We start from the raw sequence: 22,407 nt of genomic DNA, 5'->3' as shown, positions 1-22,407 counted from the left end.
GGCTGTGTAGATATTTCCATGTGTATACAGATGGCATTGTAGATGTTTCCATGTTTATACAGATGACTGTATAGGTATTTCCATGTTTTTACAGATGGCAATGCAGATATTTCCATGTTTATAGAGATGGCGGTGTAGATATTTCCATGTTTGTACAGATGGCGCTGTTGATATTTCCATCTATACACAGATGGCCGTGTAGATATTTCCATGTTTATACAGATGGCGGCATAGCTATTTCCATGGACATGCAGATGGCCGTGTAGGTATTTCCATGTTTTCACAGATGGTGGTGTAGATATTTCCGTGTTTATACACATGGCGGAGTAGATACTTCCATCTTTATGGAGATGGCAGTGTAGATATATTCATGTTTATAGAGATGGCGGTGTAGATATTTCCATATTTATAGAGATAGCGGTGTAGGTATTTCCATCTTTCTACAGATGGCAGTGTAGATATTTCAATGTTTATACAGATGGTGGTGTAGATATTTCCATATATATACAGACGACTCTGTAGATATTTCCATGTGTATACAGATGGTATTGTAGGTATTTCCATGTTTATACAGATGGTGGTGTAGATATTTCCATGTTTATTCAGATGACTGTGAAGATATTTCCATGTTTTTACAGATGGCAGTGTAGATATTTTCATGTTTATACAGATAGCGGTTTAGATATTTCCATGTTTTCACAGATGGTGGTGTACATATTTCCGTGTTTATACACATGGCGGAGTAGATATTTCCATCTTTATGGAGATGGCAGTGTAGATATTTTCATGTTTATAGAGATGGCGGTGTAGATATTTCCATATTTATAGAGGTAGCGGTGTAGGTATTTTCATCTTTCTACAGATGGCATTGTAGATATTTGCATGTTTATACAGATGGCGGTGTAGATATTTCCATGTTTACACAGATTGCAGTGTAGATATTTCCATCTTTCTACAGATGGCATTGTAGATATTTCCATGTTTATACAGATGGCGTTGTAGATATTTCCATGTTTATATAGATGGTGTTGTAGATATTACCATGTTTATACAGATAGCGGTGTAGATATTTCCATGTTTATAGAGATAGCTGTGTAGGTATTTCCATGTTTATAGACATAGCGGTGTAGATATTTCCATGTTTATATAGATGGCGTTGTAGATATTTCCATGTTTATACCGATAGCGGTGTTGGTATTTCCACGTTTATACAGATAACGATGTAGATATTTCCATGTTTATACAGCTCGCGGTGCAGATATTTATATCTTTATACAGATGGCATTGTAGATATTTCCGTATTCACACAGATGGCGGTGTAGATGTTTCCATGTTTATACAGATGGCGGAGTAGTTAGTTCCATATTTATTGAGACGGCAGTGTAGATATTTTCATGTTTATAGAGATGGCAGTGTAGATATTTCCATGTTTATAGAGATAGCAGTGCAGATATTTACATGTTTATACAGATGGCTGTGTAGATATTTACACGTGTGTACAGATGGCATTGTAGATATTTCCATGTTTATACAGCTGACTGTATAGGTATTTCCATGTTTTTGCAGATGGCAGTGCAGATATTTCCATGTTTATAGAGATAGCGGTTTAGATACTTCCATGTTAGTACAGATAGCGGTGTTGATATTTCCATCTATACACAGATGGCCGTGTAGATATTTCCATGTTTATACAGATGGCGGCGTAGATATTTCCATATTTATACAGATGGCCGTGTAGATATTTCCATGTTTTTACAGATGGCAGTGTAGATATTTCAATGTTTATAGAGATGGCTCTGTAGATATTTCCATGTTTATATAGATAACGGTGGAGATATTTCCATGTTTATACAGACAGCAGTGGAGGTATTTCCATGTTTATACACATAGCGGTGTACATATTTCCATGTTTATAGAGACAGCGGTGTAGGTATTTCCATGCTTATACAGATAGCGGTGCAGATATTTCCATGTTTATACAGATTCCTATGCAGATATGTCCATATTTATACAGAGGGTTGTGTAGATATTTCTATGTTTATACAGATGGCAGTGTAGATATTTCCATGTTCCTACACATGACTGTGTAGGTATTACCATGTTTATACAGATGGCTTTGTAGATATTTCCATGTCTATAGAGATAGCGGTGCAGATATTTCCATGTTTATACAGATAGCGGTGTATTCATTTCCATGTTTATACAGATCGTGGTATAGATATTTCCATGTTTATACAGATCGCGGTGTAGATATTTGCATGTTTATACAGATAGCAGTGTAGATATTTCCATGTTTATAGAGATAGCGGTGTAGGAATTTCCATGTTTATAGACATAGCGGTGTAGATATTTCCATGTTTATATAGATGACGTTGTAGATATTTCCATGTTTATACCGATTGTGGTGTTGGTATTTCCATGTTTATATAGATAGCGATGTAGATATTTCCATGTTTATACAGCTCGCGGTGCAGATATTTATATCTTTGTACAGATGGCATTGTAGATATTTCTTTATTCACACAGATGGCGGTGTAGATGTTTCCATGTTTATACAGATGGCGGAGTAGTTTGTTCAATGTTTATGGGGATGGCAGTGTAGATATTTTCATGTTTATAGAGATAGCAGTGCAGATATATACATGTTTATACAGATGGCTGTGTAGATATTTCCATGTGTATACAGATGGCATTGTAGATATTTCCATGTTTATACAAGCTGACTGTATAGGTATTTCCATGTTTTTGCAGATGGCAGTGCAGATATTTCCATGTTTATAGAGATAGCAGTTCAGATATTTACATGTTTATACAGATGTCTGTGTAGATATTTCCATGTGTATACTGTTGGTGGTGTAGATATTTCCATGTTTATTCAGATGACTGTGTAGATATTTCCATGTTTTTACAGATGGCAGTGTAGATATTTCAATGTTTATAGAGATGGCTCTGTAGATATTTCCATGTTTATACAGATAACAGTGGAGATATTTCCATGTTTATACAGACAGCAGTGGAGATATTTCCATGTTTATACACATAGCGGTGTACATATTTCCATGTTTATAGAGACAGCGGTGTAGTTGTTTCCATGCTTATACAGATAGCGGTGCAGATATTTCCATGTTTATACAGATTCCTATGCAGATATGTCCATATTTACACAGAGGGTTGTGTAGATATTTCTATGTTTATACAGATAGCAGTGTAGATATTTCCATGTTTATAGAGATGACGGTGTAGATACTTCCATATTTATAGAGATAGCGGTGTAGATATTTTCATCTTTCTACAGATGGCAGTGTAGATATTTCCATGTTTATACAGATGTAGGTGTAGATATTTCCATATTGATACAGATGTCTGGGTAGATATTTCCATGTGTATACAGATGGTATTCTAGGTATTTCCATGTTTATACAGATGGTGGTGTAGATATTTCCATGTTTATTCAGATGAATGTGTAGATATTTCCATGTTTTACAGATGGCAGTGTAGATATTTCAATGTTTATAGAGATGGCACTGTAGATATTTCCATGTTCATACAGATAACGGTGGAGATATTTCCATGTTTATGCAGACAGCAGTGGAGATATTTCCATGTTTATAAACATAGCGGTGTACCTATTTCCATGTTTATAGAGACAGCGGTGTAGGTATTTCCATGTTTATACAGATAGCGGTGAAGATATTTCTATGTTTATACAGATTCCTATGCAGATATCTCCATATTTATACAGAGGGCTGTGTAGATATTTCTATGTTTATACAGATGGCAGTGTAGATATTTCCATGTTCCTACACATGACTGTGTAGGTATTTCCATGTTTATACAGATGGCTTTGTAGGTATTTCCATGTTTATAGAGATAGCGGTGCAGATATTTCCATGTTTATACAGATAGCAGTGTATATATTTCCATGTTTATACAGATCGTGGTGTAGATACTTCCATGTTTATACAGACACCGGTGTAGATATTTCCATGCTTAAACAGACCGCAGTGTAGATATTTCCATGTTTATAGAGATAGCAGTGTAGATATTTCCAAGTTTGTACAGATGGCGGTGTTGTTGGTTCCATCTATACACAGATTGCCATGTAGTTATTTCCATGTGTATACAGATGGCATTGTAGATATTCCCATGTTTATACAGATGGTGGTGTAGATATTTCCCTGTTTACACAGAGGACTGTATAGTTATTTCTATGTTTATACAGATGGCTGTGTAGATATTTCCATGTTTATAGAGATAGCGGTGTAGATATTTCCATATTTATACAGACAACGGTGTAGAAATTTCCATGTTTATACAGATAGCGGTGTAAATATTTCCATGTTTATACAGATCACGGTGTAGATATTTCCTTGTTTATACAAATAGCGGTGTAGTTATTTCCATGTTTATACAAATAGCGGTGTAGATATTTCCATGTTTATACAGACCGCGGTGTAGATGTTTCCATGTTTATACAGATAGCAGTGCAGATATTTCCATGTTTGTACAGATGGCGGTGTTGATATTTCCATCTATACACAGATGACCATGTAGATATTGCCATGTTTATACCGATGGCGGCACAAATATTTCCATGGATATGTAGATGGTGGTGTAGATATTTCCATGTTTATACAGATGGCGGTGTAGTTATTTCCATGTTTATATAGATAGCGGAGTAGCTATTTCCATGTATGTACACATGGCTGTGTATATATTTCCATGTTTATACAGATGGCGGTGTAGATATTTCCATGTTTATACTGATAACTTTGTAAGTATTTCCATGTTTATACAGATGGCGGGGTAGATATTTCGATGTTTATAGAGATAGCAGTGGAGATATTTCCATGTTTATACTGACAGCGGTGTAGATATTTCCACGTTTATACTGATCGTGGTGTAGATATTTCCATGTTTATAGAGATGGCGGTGTAGATATTTCCATGTTCATAGAGATAGCGGTGTGGATATTTCCATATTTATACCGATATGGGTGTAGATATTTCCATGTTTATAGAGATGGTGTTGTAGATATTTCCATGTTTATACAGATCACGGTGTAGATATTTCCTTGTTTACACAGATAACTTTGTAAGTATTTCCATGTTTATACAGATGGCGGTGTAGATATTTCGATGTTTATAGAGATATCAGTGGAGATATTTCCAGGTTTATACAGACAGCGGTGTAGATATTTCCATGTTTATACTGATCGTGGTGTAGATATTTCTATGTTTATAGAGATGGCGGTGTAGATATTTCTATGTTCATAGAGATAGCGGTGTTGATGTTTCAATGTTTATAGAGATTGCGGTGTAGATATTTCAATCTCTCCACAGATGGCATTGTAGATATTTCCATGTTTATACTGATGGCGGTGTAGATATTTCCATGTTTATATTGATGTTGGTGTAGATATTACCATGTTTATACAGATAGCGGAGTAGATATTTCCATGTTTATACAGATCGCAGTGAAGATCTTTCCATGTTTATACAGATCGCGGTGTAGATATTTCCATGTTTATACAGATAGCGGTGTAGATATTTCCATGTTTATACAGCTCAAGGTGCAGATATTTATATCTTTATACAGATGGCATTGTAGATATTTCCTTATTCACACAGATGGAGGTGTAGATGTTTCCATGTTTATACAGATGGCGGAGTATTTAGTTCCATATTTATAGAGATGGCAGTGTAGATATTTTCATGTTTGTAGAGATGGCGGTGTAGATATTCCATGTTTGTAGAGATAGCAGTGTAGATATTTACATGTTTATACAGATGGCTGTGTAGATATTTCCATGTGCATACAGATGGCATTGTAGATATTTCCATGTTTATACAGATGACTGCATAGGTATTTCCATGTTTTTACAGATGGCAGTGCAGATATATCCATGTTTATAGAGATAGCTTTGTAGATATTTCCATGTTTGTACAGATGGCGGTGTTGATATTTCCATCTATACACAGATGGCCGTGTAGATATTTCCATGTTTATACAGACGGCGGCGTATATATTTCCATGGTCATGCAGATGGCAGTGTAGATTTTTCCATGTTTATACAGATAGCGGTGTAGATATTTCCATGTTGATAGAGATAGCGGTGTAGATATTTCCATCTTTCTACAGATGACAGTGTAGATATTTCCATGTTTATACAGATGGCGGTGTAGATATTTCCATATTGATACAGATGTCTGTGTCAATATTTCCATGTGTATACAGATGGTATTGTAGGTATTTCTATGTTTATACAGATGGTGGTGTTGATATTTCCATGTTTATTCAGATGACTGTGTAGATATTCCCATGTTTTTACAGATGGCAGTGGAGATATTTCAATGTTTATAGAGATGGTGCTGTAGATATTTCCATGTTTATACAGATAACGTTGGAGATATTTCCATGTTTATACAGAGAGCAGTGGAGATATTTCCATGTTTATACACATAGCGGTGTACATATTTCCATGTTTATAGAGACAGCGGTGTAGGTATTTCCATGTTTATGCAGATAGCGGTGCAGATATTTCCATGTTTATACAGATGCCTATGCAGATATTTCCATATTTATACAGAGGGCTGTGTAGATATTTCTATGTTTATACAGATGGCAGTGTAGATATTTCCATGTTCCTACACATGACTGTGTAGGTATTTCCATGTTTATACAGATGGCTTTGTAGATATTTCCATGTTTATAGAGATAGCGGTGCAGGTATTTCCATGTTTATACAGATAGCGGTGTATATATTTCCATGTTTATACAGATGGTGGTGTAGATATGTCCATGTTTACACAGATGACTGTATAGGTATTTCCATGTTTATACAGATGGCGGTGTAGATAGTACCAAGTTTATAGAGATAGCGGTGTAGATATTTCCATGTTTATACAGATAGCGGTGTAGATATTTCCATGTTTATACAGACCGCGGTGTAGATATTCCCAAGTTTATACAGATAGCAGTGCAGATATTTCCATGTTTGTACAGATGGCGGTGTTGATATTTCCATCTATACACAGATGACCATGTAGATATTGCCATGTTTCTACCGATGGCGGCGCAGATATTTCCATGGATATGTAGATGGCGGTGTAGATATTTCCATGTTTATACAGATAGCGGTGTAGTTATTTCCATGTTTATACAGATAGCGGTGTAGTTATTTCCATGTTTATATAGATAGTGGTGTAGCTATTTCCATGTATGTACACATGGCTGTGTAGATATTTCCATGTTTATACACATGGCGGTGTAGATATTTCCATGATTATACAGATAACTTTGTAAGTATTTCCATGTTTATACAGATGGTGGTGTAGATATTTCGATGTTTATAGAGATAGCAGTGGAGATATTTCCATGTTTATACAGACAGCGGTGTAGATATTTCCATGTATATGCAGATGGCTGTGTAGATTTTTCCATGTTTATACAGATAGCGGTGTAGATATTTCCATGTTTTTACATATATCGGTGTAGATATTTCCATGTTTACACAGATTGCGGTGTAGATATTTCCATCCTTCCACAGACGGTATTGTAGATATTTCCATGTTTATACAGATGGCGGTGTAGATATTTCCATGTTTATATACATGGTGGTGTAGATATTACCATGTTTATACAGATAGCGGTGTAGATATTTCCATGTTTATACAGATCGTGGTGAAGATATTTCCATGTTTATACAGATCGCGGTGTAGATATTTCCATGTTTATACAGATAGCGGTGTAGATATTTCCATGTTTATACAGATAGCGGTGTAGATATTTCCATGTTTATACAGATAGTGGTGTAGATATTTCCAAGTTTATAGAGATAGCGGTGTAGGTATTTCCATGTTTATAGACAGAGCAGTGTAGATATTTCCATGTTCATATAGATGTTGTTGTAGATATTTCCATGTTTATACCAATAGCGGTGTTGGTACTTCCACGTTTATACAGATAGCGATGTAGATATTTCCATGTTTATACAGCTCGCGGTGCAGATATTTATATCTTTATACAGATGGCATTGTAGATATTTCCTTATTCACACAGATGGCGGTGTAGATGTTTCCATGTTTATACAGATGGCTGAGTAGTTAGTTTCATGTTTATGGAGATGGCAGTGTAGATATTTTCATGTTTATAGAGATGGTGGTGTAGATATTTCCATGTTTATAGACATAGCAGTGTAGTTATTTACATGTTTATACAGATGGCTGTGTAGATATTTCCATGCGTATACAGATGGCATTGTAGATATTTCCATGTTTATACAGATGAGTGTATAGGTATTTCCAAGTTTTTACAGAAGGCTGTGCAGATATTTCAATGTCTATAGAGATAGCGGTGTAGATATTTCCATGTTTGTACATATGGCGGTGTTGATATTTCCATCTATACACAGATGGCCGTGTAGATATTTCCAAGTTTATACAGATGGCGGTGTAGATATTTCCATGGACATGCAGGTGGCGGTGTAGATATTTCCATGTTTATACAGATAGCGGTTTAGATATTTCCATGTTTACCCAGATGGTGGTGTAGATATTTCCCTGTTTATACACATGGCGGAGTAGATACTTCCATCTTTATGCAGATGGCAGTGCAGATATTTTCATGTTTATAGAGATGGCGGGGTAGATATTTCCAGATTTATAGAGATAGCGGTGTAGCTATTTCCATCTTTCTACAGATGGCAGTGTATATATTTCCATGTTTATACAGATGGCCGTGTAGATATTTCCATATTTATACAGATGTCTGTGTAGATATTTCCATGTGTATTCAGATGGTATTGTAGCTATTTCCATGTTTATCCAGATGGTGGTGTAGATATTTCCATGTTTATTCACATGACTGTGTAGATATTTCCATGTTTTTACAGATGGCAGTGTAGATATTTCAATGTTTATAGAGATGGCGCTTTAGATATTTAAATGTTTATACAGATGACGGTGGAGATATTTCCATGTTTATACAGAGAGCAGTGGAGATATTTCCATGTTTATACACATAGCGGTGTACATATTTCCATGTTTATAGAGACAGCGGTGTAGGTATTTCCATGTTTATACTGATAGTGGTGCAGATATTTCCATGTTTACACAGATGCCTATGCAGATATTTCCATATTTATACAGAGGGCTGTGTAGATATTTGTATGTTTATACAGGTGGCAGTGTAGATATTTAAATGTTCCTACACATGACTTTGTAGGTATTTCCATGTTTATACAGATGGCTTTGTAGATATTTCCATGTTTATAGAGATAGCGGTGCAGATATTTCCATATTTATACAGATAGCGGTGTATATATTTCCATGTTTATACAGGTCATGGTGTAGATATTTCCATGTTTATACAGATACCGGTGTAGATATTTCCATGTTTATACAGACCGCAGTGTAGATATTTCCATGTTTATAGAGGTAGCAGTGTAAATATTTCCATGTTTGTACAGATGGCGGTGTTGATGTTTCCATCTATACACAGATTGCCGTGAAGGTATTTCCATGTGTATACAGATGCCATTGTAGATATTCCCATGTTTATACAGATGTTGGTGTAGATATTTCAATGTTTACACAGATGACTGTATAGGTGTTTCCTCGTTTATACAGATGGCGGTGTAGATATCTCCATGTTTATAGAGATAGCGGTGTAGATATTTCCATATTTATACAGATAACGGTGTAGAAATTTCCATGTTTATACAGATAGCGGTGTAAATATTTCCATGTTTATACAGATCACGGTGTAGATATTTCCATGTTTATAGAGATAGCGGTGTAGATATTTCCATGTTTATACAGATAGCGGTGTAGATATTTCCATGTTTATACAGACCTCGGTGTAGATATTTCCATGTTTATACAGATAGCGGTGCAGATATTTCCATGTTTGTACAGATGGCGGTGTTGATATTTCCATCTATACACAGAAGACCTTGTAGATATTTCCATGTTTATACAGATGGCGGCACAGATATTTCCATGGATATGTAGATGGCGGTGTAGATATTTCCATGTTGATACAGATAGCGGTGTAGATATTTCCATGTTTATATAGATAGTGGTGTAGATATTTCCATATATATACACATGGCTGTGTAGATATTTCCATGTTTATGCAGATGGCGGTGTAGATATTTCCATGTTTATACAGATAATTTTGGAAGTATTTCCATGTTTATACAGATGGCGGGGTAGATATTTCGATGTTTATAGAGATAGCAGTGGAGATATTTCCATGTTTATACTGACAGCGGTGTAGATATTTCCACGTTTATACTGATCGTGGTGTAGATATTTCCATGTTTATAGAGATGGCGGTGTAGATATTTCCATGTTCATAGAGATAGCGGTGTTGATTTTTCCATGTTTATAGAGATAGCGGTGTGGATATTTCCATGTTTATACAGATAGGGATGCAGATATTTCCATGTTTATAGACATGGCAGTGTAGATATTTCCATGTTTATACAGATCACGGTGTAGATATTTCCTTGTTTATACAAATAGCTGTGTAGTTATTTCCATGTTTATACTGATAGCGGTGTATATATTTCCATGTTTATACAGAGAGTGGTGTAGATATTTCCACGTTTATACAGATACCGGTGTAGATATTTCCATGTTTATACAGAGAGCGGTGTAGATATTTCCATGTTTATACAGACCGCCATGTAGATATTTCCATGTTTATAGAGATAGCGGTGTAGATATTTCCATGTTTGTACACATGGCGGTGTTGATGTTTCCATCTATACACAGATTGCTATGTAGGTATTTCCATGTGTATACAGATGGCATTGTAGATATTTCCATGTTTATACATATGGTGGTGTAGATATTTCCATGTTTATACAGATGACTGTATAGGTATTTCCAAGTTTTTACAGATGGCATTGTAGTTATTTCCATGTTTATAGAGATAGTAGTGTAGATATTTCCAGGTTTATACAGGGGGCGGTGTAGATATTTCCATGTTTATGGAGATAGCGGTGTAGATATTTCCATATTTATACAGATAACGGTGAAGATATTTCCATGTTTATACAGATAGCCGTGTAAATATTTCCATGTTTATACAGATCACGGTGTAGATATTTCCATGTTTATACAGATAGCGATGTAGATATTTCCATGTTTATACAGACCGCGTTGTAAATATTTCCACGTTTATACAGATAGCGTTGCAGATATTTCCATGTTTCTACAGACGGCGGTGTTGATAATTCCATCTAAACACAGATGACCGTGTAGATATTTCCATGTTTATACAGATGGCGGTGCAGATATTTCTATGGATATGTAGATGGCGGTGTAAATATTTCCATGTTTATACAGAAAACTCTGTAGTTATTTCCATGTTTATATAGATAGCGGTGTAGATATTTCCATGTATATACACATGGCTGTGTAGATATTTCCATGTTTATACAGATAGCGGTGTAGATATTTCGATGTTCATAGAGATAGCAGTGGAGATATTTCCATCTTTATACAAGTAGCAGTGTAGATATTACCATGTTTAGACTGATCGCGGTGTAGATATTTCCATGTTTATAGAGATGGTGGTGTAGATATTTCCATGTTCATTGAGATAGGGGTGTTGATTTTTCCATGTTTATAGAGATAGCGGTGTGGATACTTCCATGTTTATACAGATAGGGGTGTAGATATTTCCATGTTTATAGAGATGGCGGTGTAGATATTTCCATGTTTATACAGATCACGGTGTAGATGTTTCCATGTTTATACAGTTCATGGTGTAGATATTTTCATGTTTATACAGATCGCGGTGTTGATATTACCATGTGTGTAGGGATAGCGGTGCAAATATTTCCATATTTATACAGTTAGCGGTGTAGTTATTAGCATGTTTATACAGATAGCGGTGTAGATATTTCCATGTAGAAACAGATGTCTGTGTATATATTTCCATGTTTAAACAGATGGCGGTGCATATATTTCCTTGTTTATACAAATAGCGGTGTAGTTATTTCCATGTTTATACAAATAGCGGTGTAGATATTTCCATGTATGTACAAATGGCTGTGTAGATATTTCCATGTATGTACAGATGGCTGTGTAGGTATTTCCATGTTTATACAGATGGCTGTGTAGATATATCCATGTTTATACAGATGACTTTGTAGGTATTTCCATGTTTATACAGATGGCGGTGTAGATATTTCCATGTTTATAGAGATAGCTTTGCATATATTTCCATGTTTATACAGATCATGGTGTAGATATTTCCATGGTTATACAGATAACGGTGTAGATATTTCCATGTTTGTACAGATAGCGCTGTAGATATTTCCATGTTTATACAGATGGCGGTGCAGATATTTCCATGTTTATAGAGATGGCGGTGTAGATATTTCCATGTTTATAGAGATAGCGGTGTAGATATATCCATGTTCACAGAGATAGCAGTGAGGATATTTCCATGTTTATACAGATGGCTGTGTAGATATTTCCATGTTTATACATATAGCGATGTAGATATTTCCATGTTTATACAGACCGCGGTGAAGATATTTCCATGTTTATACAGATAGCAGTGCAGATATTTCCATGTTTGTACAGATGGCGGTGTTGTTATTTCCATCTATATACAGATGACCATGTAGATATTGCCATGTTTATACCGATGGCGGCGCACATATTTCCATGGATATGTAGATGGCGGTGTAGCTATTTCCATGTATGTACACATGGCTGTGTTGATATTTCCATGTTTATACAGATGGCGGTGTAGATATTTCCATGTTTATACAGATAACTTTGTAAGTATTTCCATGTTTATACAGATGGTGGTGTAGATATTTTGATGTTTATAGAGATAGCATTGGAGATATTTCCATGTTTATACAGACAGCGGTGTAGATATTTCCATGTTTACACTGATCGTGGTGTAGATATTTCCATGTTTATAGAGATGGCGGTGTAGAAATTTCCATGTTTATAGAGATAGTGGTGTTGATTTTTCCATGATTATACAGATAGCGGTGTGGATATTTCCATGTTTATACAGATAACGGTGTTGTTATTTCCATGTTTATGCAGATAGCGGTGTAGATATTTCCATTTTTTACAGCTCGCGGCGTAGTTATTTCCATCTTTATACAGATGGCAGTGTAGTTATTTACATGTTTATACAGATAGCGGTGTAGATATTTCCATGTCTATAGAGATAGCGGTGTAGGTATTTCCATATTTATACAGATTCCGGTGCAGATATTTCCATGTTTACACAGATAGTGTTGTAGATATTTCCATGTTTATACAGATAGCGGTGTAGATATTTCCATGTTTATACAGATAGCGGTGTATATATTTCCATGTTTCTACAGATCGTGGTGTGGGTATTTCCATTTTTATACAGATGGCAGTGTAGATATTCCCATGTTTATAGAGATGGCTGTGTAGATATTTCCATGTTTATACAGATGGCAGTGTAGATATTTCCATGTTTGTAAAGATTGTGATGTATATATTTCCATGTTTATACAAATGACTGTGTAGGTATTTCCATGTTGATACAGATGGCGGGGGAGATATTTCCATGTTTATACAGATAGCGGTGTAGATATTTCCATCTTTATACAGATAGCGGTTTAGATATTTCCATGCTTACAGAGATAGCGGTGTAGATATTTCCATCTCTGCAAAGATTGCGGTGTACATATTTCCATCTTTACACAGAGAGCAGTGTGGATAGTTCCAAGTTTCCACACATAGCTGTGTAGATATTTCCATGTTTATCCAGATAGCGTTTTACATATTTCCATGTTTATACAGATAGTGGTGTATATATTTCCATGTTTATACTGATAGTGGTGTAGATATTTCCATGTTTATAGAGATAGCGGTGGAGATATTTCCTTGTTTATACAAATCGTGGTATAGATATTTCCAAGTTTATACAGATAGCTGTGGAGATATTTTCACGTTTATACAAGTAGCGGTTTAGATTTTCCATGTTTATACAGATCGTGGTGTAGATATTACCATATTCATACAAATGGCGTTGTAGATATTTCCATGTTTATACAAATAGCGGTATAGATATTTCCATGTTTATAAAGATGTTGGTGTAGATAGTTCCATGTTTATGGAGATGGCACTGTAGTTATTTTCATGTTTATAGAGATGGCGGTGTAGATAATTCCATGTTTATGGAGATGGCGGTGTAGATATTTTCATGTTCATAGAGATGGCGGTGTAGATATTTCCAAGTTTATAGAGATAGCGGTTTAAATATTTGCATTTTTATACAGATGGCTGTGTAGATATTTCCATGTTTATACAGATCGCAGTGTAGATATTTCCATGTTTATACCGATAGCAGTGTAGATATTTCCATGTTTATGCAGATTGCGGTGTAGATATTTCCATGTTTATAGAGATAGCGGTGTAGGTATTTCCATGTTTATTGACATAGCGGTGTAGATATTTCCATGTTTATATAGATGGCGTTGTAGATATTTCCATGTTTATACCGATAGCGGTGTTGTTATTTCCACGTTTATACAGATAGCGATGTAGATATTTCCATGTTTATACAGCTCGCGGTGCAGATATTTATATCTTTATACAGATGGCATTGTAGATATTTCCTTATTCACACTGATGGCATTGTAGATGTTTCCATGTTTATACAGATGTCGGAGTAGTTAGTTCCATGTTTATGCAGATGGCAGTGTAGATATTTTCATGTTTATAGAGATGGTGGTGTAGATATTTCCATGTTTATAGAGATAGCATTGTAGATATTTACATGTTTATACAGATGGCTGTGTAGATATTTCCATGTGTATACAGATGGCATTGTAGATGTTTCCATGTTTATACAGATGACTGTATAGGTATTTCCATGTTTTTACAGATGGCAATGCAGATATTTCCATGTTTATAGAGATGGCGGTGTAGATATTTCCATGTTTGTACAGATGGCGCTGTTGATATTTCCATCTATACACAGATGGCCGTGTAGATATTTCCATGTTTATACAGATGGCGGCATAGCTATTTCCATGGACATGCAGATGGCCGTGTAGGTATTTCCATGTTTTCACAGATGGTGGTGTAGATATTTCCGTGTTTATACACATGGCGGAGTAGATACTTCCATCTTTATGGAGATGGCAGTGTAGATATATTCATGTTTATAGAGATGGCGGTGTAGATATTTCCATATTTATAGAGATAGCGGTGTAGGTATTTCCATCTTTCTACAGATGGCAGTGTAGATATTTCCATGTTTATACAGATGGTGGTGTAGATATTTCCATATATATACAGACGACTCTGTAGATATTTCCATGTGTATACAGATGGTATTGTAGGTATTTCCATGTTTATACAGATGGTGGTGTAGATATTTCCATGTTTATTCAGATGACTGTGAAGATATTTCCATGTTTTTACAGATGGCAGTGTAGATATTTTCATGTTTATACAGATAGCGGTTTAGATATTTCCATGTTTTCACAGATGGTGGTGTACATATTTCCGTGTTTATACACATGGCGGAGTAGATATTTCCATCTTTATGGAGATGGCAGTGTAGATATTTTCATGTTTATAGAGATGGCGGTGTAGATATTTCCATATTTATAGAGGTAGCGGTGTAGGTATTTTCATCTTTCTACAGATGGCATTGTAGATATTTCCATGTTTATACAGATGGCGGTGTTGATATTTCCATGTTTACACAGATTGCAGTGTAGATATTTCCATCTTTCTACAGATGGCATTGTAGATATTTCCATGTTTATACAGATGGCGTTGTAGATATTTCCATGTTTATATAGATGGTGTTGTAGATATTACCATGTTTATACAGATAGCGGTGTAGATATTTCCATGTTTATAGAGATAGCTGTGTAGGTATTTCCATGTTTATAGACATAGCGGTGTAGATATTTCCATGTTTATATAGATGGCGTTGTAGATATTTCCATGTTTATACCGATAGCGGTGTTGGTATTTCCACGTTTATACAGATAGCGATGTAGATATTTCCATGTTTATACAGCTCGCGGTGCAGATATTTATATCTTTATACAGATGGCATTGTAGATATTTCCGTATTCACACAGATGGCGGTGTAGATGTTTCCATGTTTATACAGATGGCGGAGTAGTTAGTTCCATATTTATTGAGACGGCAGTGTAGATATTTTCATGTTTATAGAGATGGCAGTGTAGATATTTCCATGTTTATAGAGATAGCAGTGCAGATATTTACATGTTTATACAGATGGCTGTGTAGATATTTACACGTGTGTACAGATGGCATTGTAGATATTTCCATGTTTATACAGCTGACTGTATAGGTATTTCCATGTTTTTGCAGATGGCAGTGCAGATATTTCCATGTTTATAGAGATAGCGGTTTAGATACTTCCATGTTAGTACAGATAGCGGTGTTGATATTTCCATCTATACACAGATGGCCGTGTAGATATTTCCATGTTTATACAGATGGCGGCGTAGATATTTCCATATTTATACAGATGGCCGTGTAGATATTTCCATGTTTTTACAGATGGCAGTGTAGATATTTCAATGTTTATAGAGATGGCTCTGTAGATATTTCCATGTTTATATAGATAACGGTGGAGATATTTCCATGTTTATACAGACAGCAGTGGAGGTATTTCCATGTTTATACACATAGCGGTGTACATATTTCCATGTTTATAGAGACAGCGGTGTAGGTATTTCCATGCTTATACAGATAGCGGTGCAGATATTTCCATGTTTATACAGATTCCTATGCAGATATGTCCATATTTATACAGAGGGTTGTGTAGATATTTCTATGTTTATACAGATGGCAGTGTAGATATTTCCATGTTCCTACACATGACTGTGTAGGTATTACCATGTTTATACAGATGGCTTTGTAGATATTTCCATGTCTATAGAGATAGCGGTGCAGATATTTCCATGTTTATACAGATAGCGGTGTATTCATTTCCATGTTTATACAGATCGTGGTATAGATATTTCCATGTTTATACAGATCGCGGTGTAGATATTTGCATGTTTATACAGATAGCAGTGTAGATATTTCCATGTTTATAGAGATAGCGGTGTAGGAATTTCCATGTTTATAGACATAGCGGTGTAGATATTTCCAGGTTTATATAGATGACGTTGTAGATATTTCCATGTTTATACCGATTGTGGTGTTGGTATTTCCATGTTTATATAGATAGCGATGTAGATATTTCCATGTTTATACAGCTCGCGGTGCAGATATTTATATCTTTGTACAGATGGCATTGTAGATATTTCTTTATTCACACAGATGGCGGTGTAGATGTTTCCATGTTTATACAGATGGCGGAGTAGTTTGTTCAATGTTTATGGGGATGGCAGTGTAGATATTTTCATGTTTATAGAGATAGCAGTGCAGATATATACATGTTTATACAGATGGCTGTGTAGATATTTCCATGTGTATACAGATGGCATTGTAGATATTTCCATGTTTATACAAGCTGACTGTATAGGTATTTCCATGTTTTTGCAGATGGCAGTGCAGATATTTCCATGTTTATAGAGATAGCAGTTCAGATATTTACATGTTTATACAGATGTCTGTGTAGATATTTCCATGTGTATACTGTTGGTGGTGTAGATATTTCCATGTTTATTCAGATGACTGTGTAGATATTTCCATGTTTTTACAGATGGCAGTGTAGATATTTCAATGTTTATAGAGATGGCTCTGTAGATATTTCCATGTTTATACAGATAACAGTGGAGATATTTCCATGTTTATACAGACAGCAGTGGAGATATTTCCATGTTTATACACATAGCGGTGTACATATTTCCATGTTTATAGAGACAGCGGTGTAGTTGTTTCCATGCTTATACAGATAGCGGTGCAGATATTTCCATGTTTATACAGATTCCTATGCAGATATGTCCATATTTACACAGAGGGTTGTGTAGATATTTCTATGTTTATACAGATAGCAGTGTAGATATTTCCATGTTTATAGAGATGACGGTGTAGATACTTCCATATTTATAGAGATAGCGGTGTAGATATTTTCATCTTTCTACAGATGGCAGTGTAGATATTTCCATGTTTATACAGATGTAGGTGTAGATATTTCCATATTGATACAGATGTCTGGGTAGATATTTCCATGTGTATACAGATGGTATTCAAGGTATTTCCATGTTTATACAGATGGTGGTGTAGATATTTCCATGTTTATTCAGATGAATGTGTAGATATTTCCATGTTTTACAGATGGCAGTGTAGATATTTCAATGTTTATAGAGATGGCACTGTAGATATTTCCATGTTCATACAGATAACGGTGGAGATATTTCCATGTTTATGCAGACAGCAGTGGAGATATTTCCATGTTTATAAACATAGCGGTGTACCTATTTCCATGTTTATAGAGACAGCGGTGTAGGTATTTCCATGTTTATACAGATAGCGGTGAAGATATTTCTATGTTTATACAGATTCCTATGCAGATATCTCCATATTTATACAGAGGGCTGTGTAGATATTTCTATGTTTATACAGATGGCAGTGTAGATATTTCCATGTTCCTACACATGACTGTGTAGGTATTTCCATGTTTATACAGATGGCTTTGTAGGTATTTCCATGTTTATAGAGATAGCGGTGCAGATATTTCCATGTTTATACAGATAGCAGTGTATATATTTCCATGTTTATACAGATCGTGGTGTAGATACTTCCATGTTTATACAGATACCGGTGTAGATATTTCCATGCTTAAACAGACCGCAGTGTAGATATTTCCATGTTTATAGAGATAGCAGTGTAGATATTTCCAAGTTTGTACAGATGGCGGTGTTGTTGGTTCCATCTATACACAGATTGCCATGTAGTTATTTCCATGTGTATACAGATGGCATTGTAGATATTCCCATGTTTATACAGATGGTGGTGTAGATATTTCCCTGTTTACACAGAGGACTGTATAGTTATTTCTATGTTTATACAGATGGCTGTGTAGATATTTCCATGTTTATAGAGATAGCGGTGTAGATATTTCCATATTTATACAGACAACGGTGTAGAAATTTCCATGTTTATACAGATAGCGGTGTAAATATTTCCATGTTTATACAGATCACGGTGTAGATATTTCCTTGTTTATACAAATAGCGGTGTAGTTATTTCCATGTTTATACAAATAGCGGTGTAGATATTTCCATGTTTATACAGACCGCGGTGTAGATGTTTCCATGTTTATACAGATAGCAGTGCAGATATTTCCATGTTTGTACAGATGGCGGTGTTGATATTTCCATCTATACACAGATGACCATGTAGATATTGCCATGTTTATACCGATGGCGGCACAAATATTTCCATGGATATGTAGATGGTGGTGTAGATATTTCCATGTTTATACAGATGGCGGTGTAGTTATTTCCATGTTTATATAGATAGCGGAGTAGCTATTTCCATGTATGTACACATGGCTGTGTATATATTTCCATGTTTATACAGATGGCGGTGTAGATATTTCCATGTTTATACTGATAACTTTGTAAGTATTTCCATGTTTATACAGATGGCGGGGTAGATATTTCGATGTTTATAGAGATAGCAGTGGAGATATTTCCATGTTTATACTGACAGCGGTGTAGATATTTCCACGTTTATACTGATCGTGGTGTAGATATTTCCATGTTTATAGAGATGGCGGTGTAGATATTTCCATGTTCATAGAGATAGCGGTGTGGATATTTCCATATTTATACCGATATGGGTGTAGATATTTCCATGTTTATAGAGATGGCGTTGTAGATATTTCCATGTTTATACAGATCACGGTGTAGATATTTCCTTGTTTACACAGATAACTTTGTAAGTATTTCCATGTTTATACAGATGGCGGTGTAGATATTTCGATGTTTATAGAGATATCAGTGGAGATATTTCCAGGTTTATACAGACAGCGGTGTAGATATTTCCATGTTTATACTGATCGTGGTGTAGATATTTCTATGTTTATAGAGATGGCGGTGTAGATATTTCTATGTTCATAGAGATAGCGGTGTTGATGTTTCAATGTTTATAGAGATTGCGGTGTAGATATTTCAATCTCTCCACAGATGGCATTGTAGATATTTCCATGTTTATACTGATGGCGGTGTAGATATTTCCATGTTTATATTGATGTTGGTGTAGATATTACCATGTTTATACAGATAGCGGAGTAGATATTTCCATGTTTATACAGATCGCAGTGAAGATCTTTCCATGTTTATACAGATCGCGGTGTAGATATTTCCATGTTTATACAGATAGCGGTGTAGATATTTCCATGTTTATACAGCTCAAGGTGCAGATATTTATATCTTTATACAGATGGCATTGTAGATATTTCCTTATTCACACAGATGGAGGTGTAGATGTTTCCATGTTTATACAGATGGCGGAGTATTTAGTTCCATATTTATAGAGATGGCAGTGTAGATATTTTCATGTTTGTAGAGATGGCGGTGTAGATATTCCATGTTTGTAGAGATAGCAGTGTAGATATTTACATGTTTATACAGATGGCTGTGTAGATATTTCCATGTGCATACAGATGGCATTGTAGATATTTCCATGTTTATACAGATGACTGCATAGGTATTTCCATGTTTTTACAGATGGCAGTGCAGATATATCCATGTTTATAGAGATAGCTTTGTAGATATTTCCATGTTTGTACAGATGGCGGTGTTGATATTTCCATCTATACACAGATGGCCGTGTAGATATTTCCATGTTTATACAGACGGCGGCGTATATATTTCCATGGTCATGCAGATGGCAGTGTAGATTTTTCCATGTTTATACAGATAGCGGTGTAGATATTTCCATGTTGATAGAGATAGCGGTGTAGATATTTCCATCTTTCTACAGATGACAGTGTAGATATTTCCATGTTTATACAGATGGCGGTGTAGATATTTCCATATTGATACAGATGTCTGTGTCAATATTTCCATGTGTATACAGATGGTATTGTAGGTATTTCTATGTTTATACAGATGGTGGTGTTGATATTTCCATGTTTATTCAGATGACTGTGTAGATATTCCCATGTTTTTACAGATGGCAGTGGAGATATTTCAATGTTTATAGAGATGGTGCTGTAGATATTTCCATGTTTATACAGATAACGTTGGAGATATTTCCATGTTTATACAGAGAGCAGTGGAGATATTTCCATGTTTATACACATAGCGGTGTACATATTTCCATGTTTATAGAGACAGCGGTGTAGGTATTTCCATGTTTATGCAGATAGCGGTGCAGATATTTCCATGTTTATACAGATGCCTATGCAGATATTTCCATATTTATACAGAGGGCTGTGTAGATATTTCTATGTTTATACAGATGGCAGTGTAGATATTTCCATGTTCCTACACATGACTGTGTAGGTATTTCCATGTTTATACAGATGGCTTTGTAGATATTTCCATGTTTATAGAGATAGCGGTGCAGGTATTTCCATGTTTATACAGATAGCGGTGTATATATTTCCATGTTTATACAGATGGTGGTGTAGATATGTCCATGTTTACACAGATGACTGTATAGGTATTTCCATGTTTATACAGATGGCGGTGTAGATAGTACCAAGTTTATAGAGATAGCGGTGTAGATATTTCCATGTTTATACAGATAGCGGTGTAGATATTTCCATGTTTATACAGACCGCGGTGTAGATATTCCCAAGTTTATACAGATAGCAGTGCAGATATTTCCATGTTTGTACAGATGGCGGTGTTGATATTTCCATCTATACACAGATGACCATGTAGATATTGCCATGTTTCTACCGATGGCGGCGCAGATATTTCCATGGATATGTAGATGGCGGTGTAGATATTTCCATGTTTATACAGATAGCGGTGTAGTTATTTCCATGTTTATACAGATAGCGGTGTAGTTATTTCCATGTTTATATAGATAGTGGTGTAGCTATTTCCATGTATGTACACATGGCTGTGTAGATATTTCCATGTTTATACACATGGCGGTGTAGATATTTCCATGATTATACAGATAACTTTGTAAGTATTTCCATGTTTATACAGATGGTGGTGTAGATATTTCGATGTTTATAGAGATAGCAGTGGAGATATTTCCATGTTTATACAGACAGCGGTGTAGATATTTCCATGTATATGCAGATGGCTGTGTAGATTTTTCCATGTTTATACAGATAGCGGTGTAGATATTTCCATGTTTTTACATATATCGGTGTAGATATTTCCATGTTTACACAGATTGCGGTGTAGATATTTCCATCCTTCCGCAGACGGTATTGTAGATATTTCCATGTTTATACAGATGGCGGTGTAGA

Source organism: Pan paniscus, chromosome 5 (assembly GCF_029289425.2).
Source record: "Pan paniscus chromosome 5, NHGRI_mPanPan1-v2.0_pri, whole genome shotgun sequence".
NCBI classification, from domain to species: Eukaryota; Metazoa; Chordata; class Mammalia; order Primates; family Hominidae; genus Pan; species Pan paniscus.
This window is presented reverse-complemented; position numbering follows the sequence as displayed.